We start from the raw sequence: 13582 nt of genomic DNA, 5'->3' as shown, positions 1-13582 counted from the left end.
GTGCAGCTTCCCCTCTGATGCCAGCCCTTCTCTAGTTCCTGAGCTTGAGATGGTCAGTTCCCAAGAAAGAGAGAGGCTAGGGGAGACTGACCACTGACGATCAAAGCTCTGTCTACCATTTAGAAAACCACTCATCGGCCTTTTGTGTCCTGGAACTCCTTTGCAAATCTGTTTCCTTGACCTCCTTCTCTGCTGATCCCTCTAGGAACTACTTTTCAATAAATCTCTCGTAAATAAAAAGTTAAATGACTTTTACCCCTCCCATTCTGTGGGCCCCTCAGCCATCAGAAGTGACCCATTGGCTATTTGACTAATCCCATGTAAAATAGAACCTGATCAAAGCTGAAATCTCTGTAAATTTTGATCCCCCAAACCCCGTTTTTGCCTAATTAAATTTACTTGAATATTTATTTTGTAGATGGAGGCAACTGTCTGAGACTTTTGACCATGTTGATTTGTGAATCGTGTGATCTCATCCTTTGTTTTTTACATCGTGTCTGTTTCTTCTTTAACGCACAAAACGTTTCTGTCCCGCGGCTGCCCATCAGCGCGTCTCGTCACTGAGCTTTATTCAGGTATACAGAAGGCATGTGAAGATGTAAGAGGCGTTTTTACATTTTCATATGGGTGATTTGTAAATAACTGTATTTGTTGACAAATAGAAACATGAAACCATTTTCATTAAAATTCTCTCTTGGTCTGTGTTATTATTCCTGCAAGCTGGGAGGGGAAGTCCAGAGTGACGATCCCAGACCCTGGGATCATGGGATCACCACGATGCTCTCTACCTTCTTTCTCCAGAGTCCACTTCGAAAGGTGCTCCCCAGGCCCTTCCCAGCCCTAACAGCCAATCCACCCTCCCCCGGGGCCCAGGAAAGGAGCGGGATGGACAGAGCGAGCAGTCAGGTCCTCTCTCTCCTCCAACTCCATGAGCCTCAAATGATGAACCTCCTCTCAAAGGAACCAGAGCCCGAAAATACGAAGTTCATCCGGATGGTTGGGGGTTGGACTGTTGTTCAGATGCTGGTTTCTAAACAGAGGCCTCTTAGAGGCTCCTTCGCCCCCCAGCCCTCCCTGAACAATGACGCTCTGGCCCCGCCATTCCTGCATCAGAATTCCTGCCACCTGCTTCTCTGTGCCCATTGCGGCTACTGGCCTCGGCTTAGCTCTCTACCTACAAGACGGGAGGGCTTCTAGCATGAAGCCTTTAGCAAAGCCTTTCCAGTTTATACGACACTTAGACTTACACAATAAGCCTCACAACACCTGAAGCGAGAGGTGCGGCCACCAGGTGCTCATCCTATTTTACAGATGAGGAAAGCGAAGCTCAGAGACAGGTTAGGAGTCCATAGGTCAGAAGCAGGATTTGAACCAAGGTCCTCCACACTCCACGTCCTAATTCTTTTCCACAACTCCCTTCTCCCCATTTTACAGATGGGGAAAATGATCCTGAGAAGTGTTCAATGAATGAACCATGCTCACAGAGCCTGTGAGTTTCTGCAGCAGGATTTGAACCTGGGTCCTTATGATTCCAGTCAAATCTCACTCTACTTTCCAAACTGTTTCTCCAGAGCTGTGCCGAAGCCATTCCCTGCGGGGACCTGGCTTGGGATCTCTCTGGAAAGTCCTTGGAAGACGAGGCCTCTTTCAAAAGGGGCTCCAGAGGCAGTGTCAGAAGAGAGAAGAAAATAGGCACATCGAGGAACGTTAGGAAGGGGAGGAGGCCGAGCCTCCCCGCAGATGGGATATTGTGGGTTGGGGGTGGGGGAGGAGTAAGGAGCGGCATCTGACGTGAGCCCGGGAGGAGGATGGTGCCCTTGACGGTGACAGCAAGCTAGGAGGAAAGGAGGGCCTGGCGGGACAGATGAGGGATGAGAAAGATGGAGGCAGGCTTGGGGGGGGGGGGATTCCCAGCTTTTCAGAGCTCTTTAGAGGGCTGAAAGAAGAAACGAGGATAAAATGTGGATTCCTCCCTTAGGAAGCAAAGCCTGGAGCTCCAGCATCCCTGGGATCCCTCCCACCCGTCCTGGCAGCGCTTCTCTTTGGAGGAGGCGAAGGCCCTCGGGTAGCCCCTGCATCCCCCACGCGAGCTACAGAGCACCCAAAAGCTAATGACGGTCATGAACTCATGGTTTTCAGTTATTTGGGGAATATCCGGCTCTTCGTGAGCCTGTTTGGCTCTTTGGGCAGAGGCTGCCGTGGTTTGCCACGTCTTTGTCCAGCTCGTTTTACAGATGAGGAAACTGAGGCCAACAGAGCGAAGCGACTTTCCCCAAATCGCCTCACTAGTAAGTGTGAGGCCAGATTTGAACTCAGAAAGGCTCGTCTGCCTGGCTTCAGGCGGGGTTCACCATCCCCCGCAGCGCCCCCAGCTGCCCTGGCATGGCCTACACGCTGTTCTTTCAGGGAAGTCCCGGCATGATTCCTGACCCTCTAGGAGCGGTGGGTCTGCGCCACCTCGTGTCCACTGCCGGGAACTGCAGCTTCCGAAACTAAAAGCAAACCTGCTCCTTGTTGCCGGGGGCTGCAGAGCCGGCTCTGCAGAGGTGAGGCAGGAGCCCCCGCGAGGGCAGGAGAGCCGAGACGAGAAGGCGTCGTGCCATTCGTCCACGGATGCTCAGTCCGCGCTGACGCTGGCAGCCGGGTGGGACATAAAAAGAAGAAGAGCGACTCCAAGGAATGAAGGAAGAGCCCACGCAGGAGGAGGCTGAGAAGGGCGGGAGGCGGCCGGGGCATCCCAGAGGGCAGCAGCTCCCTAATCCCCATCTCTCTGCCACAGGAAATGTCCATTGGGAGCTCCCTCCCCCGGGGCAGGTGGATGGACGCTGGCTCTGCTCCTGCCCGAAGCAGAGGTTGTGGGTCAGAGCCAAGCCTTCGGCCAGCTCCCCCGACCCTCGGCGGGCTCCCGTCCATTCCTCCCCTGGCCTCTCACACAGAGAAAATGCAGCCACAGCGGGCGAGAGGAAGCCCTCCGCCCTCTGGTAGGAGAGCCGGGACAAAGGGAGCCGGAAAGGCTCGGAGACCGACATAGGGAGTTCCTGCTCCTAGACACGGTGGAGGAACCGCTTCCCAAAGGCATGGAGGCGGGAGATGACTCTGTGTGAGAGACAGCAACCGGGCCGGAGGGACTGGACATCCATGAACGGGAGTCTTTGGAAACGATCTTGAAAAGGTCGGATGGAGTCTCATTGTGCCATAAGCTGACGAATAGAAGTCTGTGTTTTTGTTCTAGTGGCAATAGGGAGCTATTAGAGTTTATTGAGCAGGAGAATGCCCAGAGTAGATCTGGGCTTGAAGAAAATCACTTTGGCAGCTATAGCAAGAATGGGTTGAAGGGGCAGGTGGGTGGTTCAGTGGATGGAGTCAGGCCCAGAGATGGGAGGTCCTGGGTTCCGATCTGGCCTCAGACACTTCCCAGCTGGGTGACCCTGGGCAAGTCCCTTGACCCCCATGGCCCACCCTGACCACTCTTCTGTCTTAGAACCGACACACAGCATTGAGTGTAAGACAGAAGATGAGGCTTTAAAAAAAGAAGGGCTTGAAGAAGGGAGAAATGAGGCAGGAGAAGCAGGAGAGGTCGCGGAGAGGTCGCGGCCAGAGTCCAGACAAGAGAGAGGGGACGAGGTGGTGAAGTAGGGCGCCCCGGCTCCCCGCTTCTCTGCGTGTCCTATTTAAAATCGATTCTTGTGACGTGGAACCCAACAAGAGTTGATCGAAAGTCCACGAGGGGGGTAGAGGAGGCACGTGCCAGGGGAGAGGCGGGCGCGCGTGTGTAAGCAGACGGATATTCGTGTGCTTCAAATGTGAACCTCATTTCCCAGCATTCTTTACTCTCCCCGGGATACGAGACCAGGGAACCCTGGGAAGAGTGAGGGATGCTGGGAAATGAAGTCCTTCGGGAGAACAAAGCTGGGCTTGGGCCGGGGACAGCCTGAGGGAACGGAAGGTCGTGATCCGAACGTGGAAATGAAGCCCTTGTGGCAGATGAGGATTCCAAGACTCGCCCCCTCCCGGGCAGAGCTGAGGCAGAGTTATGGAAGTCGGGAAGATTAAAGCCACGCGGAGGCTTCTCTGTCTGTAACTTCAGCATCTCCCTAAATGACGGGCCGCGGAGTCCGCTCAGATCTCCTGAAATGAAGCCGCAAAGGGGATAATGGAGGACATCTCGGGGCGGAATCCTCAGCATGTCAAGGCTCCTCGAAGCTCTCCTCGACGTCCTCAGTTTTCCACTTTTTCCTGGGTATCTCGTGCCACATGCCATCACACACACACACTCACACACACACGCACACACGCACACACACACACTCACACACACACACACAGACACGTACGCACGCACGCACGCACGCACACACACTCACACACACACACACACACAGACACGCACGCACGCACGCACGCACGCACGCCCCGCTCCTGTCCCGCCTTCTCCATACTCGCACTCTTCTTTCCAGACTCTCAGGCCGTGAAAGGAATTAATCCTGTCCCAGAGCTCAGGGACTGTTTCGCCTCTGTCTTCCCCAATCTAGCCTCGTGGAGGCGCTCTTTTATCAGAGCCCCCTCAATCTGGGGTGGAGGCAGCCAGAAGACAGCAGGGCTCCCGGCTGCCTCTTCCTTCTCTTCCCCGGGAGCAGCTGCCCAAAGGACAGAGAAGAGATCGATCGGAGATGTGGAGCATTCCCGTTCCTGATGTCCCCAAGGGGGCGAGCTGGTGCCGATCCTCTGAAAGGTCCAGCCGAGGGGCCTTCCGAAGAGTCCGGGATGAATGACCAGAGGGGCGCATCGTGGGAGCTTCGGCGCTCCCTCGTTTTCCAGGCCGGAGTCTTAAGGCTCGTATTGGAGCGGGCAGCATCCGGGTCCCAGATGTTCACTGGCTTCACACACGACAAAACTGGAGCCCAGCAAGGTCCGTCCAGGGCTTCTGCTACCACACGTGGAAATCCGAGCCTCCAGGCTGTCTAGACCTGCAATGTGGGCCGCCTCACAAATCACCTTCCCTGCGTGTCCTATGAACAGCTCCCACCCAGAGAGGCTCTTTCCTCCCTTCCCCTCCCGCATAAGATGGCTCCTGCCTCGGATCAGGCTGTTGCTGTTTGGGGTTCTCCGGGTCTTCCCTCTCCATCTCCAAGCCCAGACAGTCCTCCATACCTGCGTTGGCATCGGCGAGCTTCTGGAGAGGAATTCATTCCGATCCGGGGAAGGGGCCACTTTCCCGGAGGGAGGTCAAAGGGCAATGATATCCGTCAGCTGTGGGGAGTCTGGGGCCCTGACAAACAGGTAGAGTAGAGAGAAGTTACACAAGCCAGAGCAGAGGGCGCCACTGGCCACCGCCCGCCGGGTACCACCCTTTGCCAACCCCCAGCATCAGCGGCAGAGTTTCTCCACGGCCTCCCTCCCTCTCCTCAGCCTCCAAATGGAGGGGCTTGTGGTCCCCCTGGAGCTTCCTGGCCACTGCATGAATTGCTCCTGAGTGTGATGCGATTGGGTTCATCTTGATTCCTTTACATAAAGGATGTGTTTTCCACTGTTTGTCTGAGTGTGGCTGGAAATGGCCCTCTGGGGTGCCCAGATGTATGAGGGGAAGGAGGGGAGGGGAGGGGAGGGGCCCTCCGAGGAGCATTTAGACTTCAGAATGTGCACAAGTCACAAACCTCTTGGCTCCCGCCTCGGTGGCCAAGGAGAGCATCTGAGGCCATAATCTCTGATGAGTTTGATCCCATGTTTCACTGCCGAATGCCAAGAGCCGGCTGGGACAGCCGAGTCTGCCCGCTCCTGAGACCACGAACTTCCCTTCATTTGCACAGGCTGCAGTGAGCAGGTGGGCTTCCCTGCCTCACTGCCTGCCAGTAGATAATTCATCTGCCTATGGCCCCGCTTGTCAAGACAGACAGTCAGCTGGACAGCCAGATAGACAAAGACAGTGGGAGGTATGGAGAACCAAGGGAGAGGATGAGAGAAGAAACCTCCCAGTAGGTGGAGGCAGGACAGTCTGTAGGTTTTTCCATCCTGCCCATTTCTGGCTGGGAGGGCAAGAAGTGAGGAGGGCACGGCCACACCAGGAATGCTCTCCATATTCCCCTCCTTGACTTAGAACTTGGACTTCCTTCAAGACTCAGTTCGCACAGGATAGATGGGTACATGAGGACTTCCCTGATGCCCCCCCCAGCTCCAGTGACCTCCCCCATAAGGGCACACCGGTATTTCTTTGTATCTGTTCTCTCTGTAGCTACATGTGGATATACTGCCGCCCCCACCATTCCTCCACCCCATAAAAGATAAGCGCTCTGAGGGCAGGAAGCAAATCCTAACAACTAAGACAATCAGGGAAAGCTTCCTAGAGGAGGTAACCCAAGAGGATAAGCTACTTCTCAGAGCTTTGCTTTCTTTCTCCCTCCGGGCCCCTCTCCTGACACAGGGTCAGGCCCAGAGCTCTTTGCTGGGCAGGAGATGAGTGGAGAAGATCTACTCACAAACTCTGCCTCTAAGGCTCATTAGCCCTAAAATGACTTCATCTCTCTGAGAGTCTTAACATCTCTAGGACTGTCCTTTCAGGGCACCAGCAGGGAGGAGCAAATGAGCTCCACAGGGTAAAGAGCTAAAGTCACTTATTCTTCTCAGCACATGGTCTTCTCTGGGGCCTCTCAACCACCAAGACCCTGTCAAAAGAAGTCCAACAGAAAATGAGTGAGTCGGAATCCCACCTCATTCAGGCACTTGGGACCTGGTGACCTTGGCAAGTCATTTCACCTCTCTGGGATAAGATGACCTCAAAGGGCCCTTCGGGCTCTAGCTCTCTAGGTCAGTGATCTCTGGAAGACTTTAGAGATGCATTCACATGGAATATGAAGGTGAAAGGGATCAATGGGCTTCTAATTCAATGGAAAGGAATTGGGCAAGCTCAAAGTCGCCGAGGACCTGTGACACGATGCACTCACTCATTCCCAGACTGAGGATGTTCCTGCCTGTCTTCACTGTATGACATTGGGTCCTTTTCTCAATAACACCAGCACACACACACACACACACACACACACACACACACACACACACACCTGCCTGTCTTCACTGTATGACATTGGGTCCTTTTCTCAATAACACCAGAAGACCTCTTGCTACCAGCACACACACACACACACACACACACACACACACACACACACACACACCCCTCCATATAGGTGTACACCCAGTCTCTAGAATGACTGAGTTTCATTTGGAAAGAGAATGTTCAATGCTTCCATCTTGTTTGCCTAAAGTCAGACATCCAGGACATCCTCAGGAAATGTCAGGTAGGTAACTGAGTCCCTGAGTCCCTGGATGTCCACACAGGCGCCTTTTCAAAGCCTCCATAGAGGCTGTATCCCTTTCTCAGGAAGGAATTTAAGAGCCATTGTAGGTGGTTTCCTTCATGTTCAGCAAAACCAAGCAGTTGTATTTATCTTTTTTCCACAGACACTCACGGAGATGAGGCAAATTCTTATTGCTGTCCCTTAAAGAAAGGATTGTGACCCCACTGAATAGCCACGAGGAAGCCCTGGGCTGGCAGGTTCAAAGCACTGGACTCAGAAGCTGATGGAAAATGCAGAATACAATGAAGAAGGTTCGCTGCTGCAAGAAGCTGCTTATCTTCTCTAGAAAGGAGGGAGAGAGGAGAGAGAAAGGCTGGATTTCTGGCATTTCCAGTACAGAAGTGGGAGGGGGGGCAGGAAGGAGAGAACTTTCACTCCTCTGAGAGTCAGCACTCAGGTCTTCTGGCAGGAAAGTGTCCCCGGGACCCCCAAAATATCTCCCTTGTCTTCCATCTTGGAAACATCAAGAAAAGCCCATCAAGGTATTGTATTTTATCAATGTCCGTATTGGGTTTGGGGTTTGGCTTGCTGTGAACCTAAGGGGCACCATCTCCCCTGTGGTGGCTGCCAGTGAGGGTGAGGAGCTGCCCCCAGTCTGTGGAGGTGAGGCTCAGACGGAGCTGTCCAGGATGAAGGACAACAAATAAATCAGCTGAGGATGAAGATGTGAAGGGCTGCTCCATGAATGTCCTGGTGCGCCCAGACCTCAGAGGAGTTTGCCTAGTGATCAATCCATGGCAACTGCCAGGAGATTAAAGTCTCAAGGGACTCTTCTGATGGGGGCCCGACTTCTTGGTCATCTCAGATAGATGGCCCTGTCCCTGCCCAGCCCCTGCTGGTACTCGGAGGATAGCACAAGAGCTCACTGGGAACCACGACTGAATAGGATGTCATCAGATCAGTTCATTTCTTGACACCGACTGACGGCCGCTCTCACCTTGTTTGGTAAAATAAAGATGAATCTTTGGGGACAGGCAGGTGTCTCTGCTACCAATGGCCTCTTCTGAGCCAGGACATAGGAGGAGAGGCTCAGAGGGGACGAAGTGAGCCCCCAAGTCAATAATTCCTTTGGACTGCTGCCAACAAGCGGCCTGTTTTGTTTCAGCCCCTGGCTGGCAGCCTGGGAAATGGCCGGTTCCTTTGTCCCATCAGCTCTCTCCTGAGTTATTCTCACCCTGGGGTCTAGAGTGGAAGAAAGCTGCGCCCCCATGGCCTTCGATATGGCCTTCATCATCTACTCTGATTTCAGCCACACAGCCGAGTCCTTACTACAAGGGCCCTTCAGAGTCAGCTAGTCCAACCCCTTCATTTTACAGGTGAGGAAAGAGGGGCTTGGAGGGCATACAGGATCCAAGAATTTGGAGATGGAAGAAACTTAGAAATCATCATCTAGCATGGCCTCCACATCTTACAGAGGAGGAAACTGAGGCCAAGAAGGGTTGTGAGGTCATGGAAACATGTGGCTCTGAGTCAGAAGGTGCCTTAGCAATAGCCTGGTGACATGAGTTAGCAAGGAAATCCTACCTTGTTTCTGCAGTGGCCTGCTACCAGTCACGTCGGTGAGAGCCTCTTTCCTCTTCTGCCCCCACCCCATCAGCCTCTCCAGACTCCTGGAGGATGGGTTGGGTTATATTAGTCTTGCCCTACTTGTTGTCCATTTGTAAATCCAAGGATGGCCAAATCCTGCCCCCTTCCTGCCAGTCCATCCTCCCATCAGAGGCACCTTCTAGAGTCTTCCTCAACTTCCTTCACTTCCTTCCCCCCAAGAATAGCCACGCTCGCTTGCTCTCTGAGAGACCTTAATCTGAGATGGACTCCTTAGCATTATTGAAGCCCCGAGAAGGTTGGGGCTCCCAATGGCAAATACCAATATTCTCAAAAGGGGAGAGGGGGAAGAGGCAGACAGACAGAGAGACAGATGCCCAGAGGGAAGCTCTTTCAACAAGCTGGTCCCTCTTCTGAAGATGCCCCGCTTAGTGTTGGCCCAGCTCCTTGAACACCAGCTACACTCTAGTTCCTTAGGAACATATTCCAAAACCTGACGTTGGCAGCCCCACCCCAGGCTAGCTCCAGACTAAATCTTCAACATTAGTGCCCGTTACTTCCCTCTATTCACCCTTTTCCGACCAACCCGGACCACTACTTAAAGTGAGCTCCTCATTTCCTTCCTCCCTGACTCTGCACAAGCTGCCTCCACACTCTCTCTAGACTTCCTCCTGGTAGAGCCTCTCCCTTCCTCTGCAGCTAAGCTCAAGAGTTCCCTCCTCCATGCTGATGCCTTTCTCATCACCCCAACCCTGAGCTGAGCAGGCATTCTCCCTTTTCAAATTCCCTTCATCCCTCCTTTGCCCCATGGCTCACTGCTCTGTAGTCTTCTCTGTGTACGCTCCGACCCTGCTTCCTAGCCCCCTCTCCCATACGCCCACATACTCCTTGGGAACAGAGACTGAAGTTTCTTAAAATCTTCAGATTTCCAGCACTTAAAACAGGCCTTACACATAGTAGATGCTTTAATAAATGTTGTTGAAAGAATAAACAGGCCTGCTATAATTTGCCCAGTTCCAAGGCGCTCTTTGCTCTCCCAGAATCACAAAGTCTAAGAGGCCATCTTGTCCATCCCATGTCCAAAAGGTATAACATACCTACCACCAATCCGTGCCTGGGCTGTTGCAATAGTCTACTACAGATCAATTTATTTTTTTGCAGGTGAGAAATTTGAGGCAAATAAAGCATAAGTGACTGGTCCAGGATCACACAGCTAGTAAATATCTAAGGCCAGATTTGAACCCAGGAAGATTCCTCACTGTGGGTCCAGTGCTCTGTGCACTCTGGTGCCCCATAGTTTCAGGTCTCAGTTTCCTTATCTGTGCAATGAAAGCTAAGCTAGATACCCCTGTAGATATTTGAGCAGAGGTATGGTAGAGGGGAATGGGCACAATTCTGAGCCTCAGTTTACTCCTCTATCAAGGGAGGAACTGAGAACACAATGCTTCCAGGGACCCTTCAAGCTCCAACTCCTGTTCTCTGATCCCAAGTCAAAGGAGCCAAAGGGAGTTGAAACCACCAGGTGGCACCAGGAAGGTTTTGATGGGCTGATGGATTTGAAAAGCCCCATGTTCCAGTGTGGATAGTCTGTCCTGGAGATTCTCTGGCACCACCCATGGGGCACACGTGACTTCTGACAGATCAGTGGCCCTGTGTCAAACGTTTGCTGGTATTCCTGCACAGAAAAATCATGCTGCCAAGGGCAGTGCAGACTCCTGAATAGAGAACGGCGCATGTTGTGGGAATGTCCATGCATTCATCCTCCCCAGATCCCCTAAAGGCAACAGCAATCCAACTTATTTCCAGGAAGTCGAATGTGTGAGCAAACTGAGTCAGAGAGAGAGAGAGAGAGAGCAGTGACTTGTCCAAAGTCCCTCAGTGGATGCCTCAGTGAGAACCAGCTTCCTGCCTGCTGCTGGCTATCTGCTACTCCCCACTTCCCTCCCACCGTCCTCCCTCTGTGTGAGTCTGGCTCTCACATACATCACACAAACACGCTCACATGCACATATCAAAGTGTCCCCCTTTTAGACAGATGGAGCGAATTTGTAGGCGATAAGGGGCCAAGATGGAGACAAGGGGATGCAAGTGGGAGGATTCTGACCTACAGATTTGCTGAAACGTAAAAGGGGCCCAGCCTTACACGTGCAAAACTAGGTAGCTACGTGCACACTTACAGCCACCAACACACACCTCCCCCTGCCTCTGGCTGGGGTTTCTAAAGGGAACCTGAAGCCGTGCAGGGGCTCTTATTTGCAGTCAGGCACTCACTAAGCTTTGGCTGACTTATACTGGCCTGCAGAGCAGCTACCCCCGGGAGGAATGGAGATCAGCCTTAGCACGACAGATGCTCACAAGAGAGAGGATGTTCATTCACTCACTCACTCATTCATTCATTCATTCATTCAATAGATATTCATTGTGGCTATCCTATGGGCAAGGCCCCATATTGGGGGAAACAGAGGCAAACATGAGACTTAGTTCCTTTCCTGTGAGAGTAAACTGAGAGGACAGCAGAGAGGAACCAGCCCTTTATTCGACAACACAAAACCAGGCAGTAAAGGCTCAGTGCTTGGACAAGCCACCCGCCGCTGACGGACAGACACAGACAGAGAGCCAGCAGCCATGCCAGGGCACCTGATCTCCATGACTGATACAGCATGGCATTCCATAGCAGAGACAGCGCGATAAAGAGGGAGGGATGCTTGACTTGAAATCAAAAGATCTGAGTTCCAATCCCATTTCGGGCACTGGCTCCTTAAGTAAAGCAAGTCCCCTAACTTTCTGGAGTCTCAGTTTACTCTTCTGTAAAATAAGTGTCTTGGCACTCCCTTTCCCAGCCTCACAGCATTGCTCTCAGGAACATGCTTTATGAGTCACGGATGGCTCTGTGGCCTCTTTTGAGAATCTATACTGGGTGCTGAACTCAATATACATTCATAAAACAAATCCTTCTTCAGCTACCATGGGCAAAAGCCCCGTGATCGAAGGGAAGAGAAACATTGGTGCCCATTCTACAGTCCCTGCCCTCTAGGACATCTCAGTCCAAAACGGAGATAAGACAACACCTCATAGCTGTGCAAGGAAGTCGATGACAAGTGCTGGATAGCGGGATGCTCAGATAGCTCTCATTGATGGGAGCCCTCCTTCCACCGGTGCAGAGGACAGTCCATGGAGGCCTTCCTAGCCTGGGGACAAGTTGGGAGAGGTCCAGAAGAAGGTCGCTGAGATCATTCCATATAAGGTTCAATTGCAGGAAATTGGCATGGTTTGCCTGGAGAAAACTTAGGAATCACTTCGTGATGGTCTCCAAGTTTTCCAAGAGTCAGTATGTGAGAGAGGGATTAGACTTGCCTACTTGGTCCCATGCCCAAAGGGCCAAAAAACTATGAGTAATCCTTCAACCCAGCAGCACCACTTCTGAGAATAGAGCCCAAAGAGATCAGAGATAGGAGAAAAGAACCAAGGAGTAATGTTTTAGCAGCTCTCTTTGTTGTGGCAAAGAATTGGAACCTGAGGGGTGTCCATCAAGCAGGGAATGGCTAAACAAGGTGTGGTATATGGTGGTACCACAATGCTTTTGTGCCATAAGAAATGACAAGCAGGACGGCAGAAAAACTGAAAAGATTTATATGAACTGATGCAAAGTGAGCAGAACCAAAACAGTGTAGACGGAAGCAGAAATATTACACAATGGTCAACTAGGAAAGACGAATCCATTATCAAGAAAGCAAGGTCCCAAGAGAAGCCCCTGGGAATCATGATGAAAAATGCTCCCCACAGCCAAAGAAGGACCTATTGCAAATCAAAGCATGCTGTCTTTCATTTTATTTCCTTCATGAGTTCTTTAATGCATGTGTGATATGTGTCTTCTGTCACAGCATGGGGAATATCAAAATATGTATTACATAAAAGCACGGGTATCTCAGACCATTTGCCACCTGTCCCGGGGTGTGGGAGGAGATACAGGGAGGGAGAGGATCTGAATTGCAAAATGTCAGAAAACAATTGTCAAAGGGAGCAGCTGGGTAGCTCAGTGGATGGAGAGTCAGGCCTAGAGACGGGAGGTCCTAGGTTCAAATCTGACCTCAGACACTTCCCAACTGTGTGACCCTGGGCAAGTCACTTGACCCCCATTGCCTATCCTTACCACTCTTCTGCCTTGGAGCAATACATAGTATTGACTTCACGATGGAAGGTAAGAGTTTTATTAAAAAATTGACAAAAGTTGCTCCTATATGTAATTTGAAAAAAAATTAATTTAATTAATTTAAATATTTTTAAATTTTAAAAATCAGGAATTGGGACTTAAGGGCTCCTCCCAGTCCCAGATCCACCATCCTATAAATTTCTAGCAGGTCTTACTAAGCCAGTAAGGCTTCTAGTTTGAGCCCAGTGTTCTTCCATGCAATTTTCATTGGTGGACCAGCCTAAATTTGGAGATGTGACCAACCTAGGACCTCAGTGCACAAAGCAGCAGATCTGGAGTCAGGAAGTCCAAAGTTCAAATTCAGCTTCAGAAATGTAGTCCCTGGACAAGTCATTTAAGCAGTCTGCCTCCATTTTCTCATCTGTAGAATTGGGATAATAAGTATTATTATATATATAGTATATATATAATATTTAATATTATATATACTATATATAGTATATATAATATTATATATATACTATGTATAGTATAT

This window comes from Gracilinanus agilis, chromosome 5 (assembly GCF_016433145.1).
Source record: "Gracilinanus agilis isolate LMUSP501 chromosome 5, AgileGrace, whole genome shotgun sequence".
In the NCBI taxonomy this organism is placed as follows: Eukaryota; Metazoa; Chordata; class Mammalia; order Didelphimorphia; family Didelphidae; genus Gracilinanus; species Gracilinanus agilis.
This window is presented reverse-complemented; position numbering follows the sequence as displayed.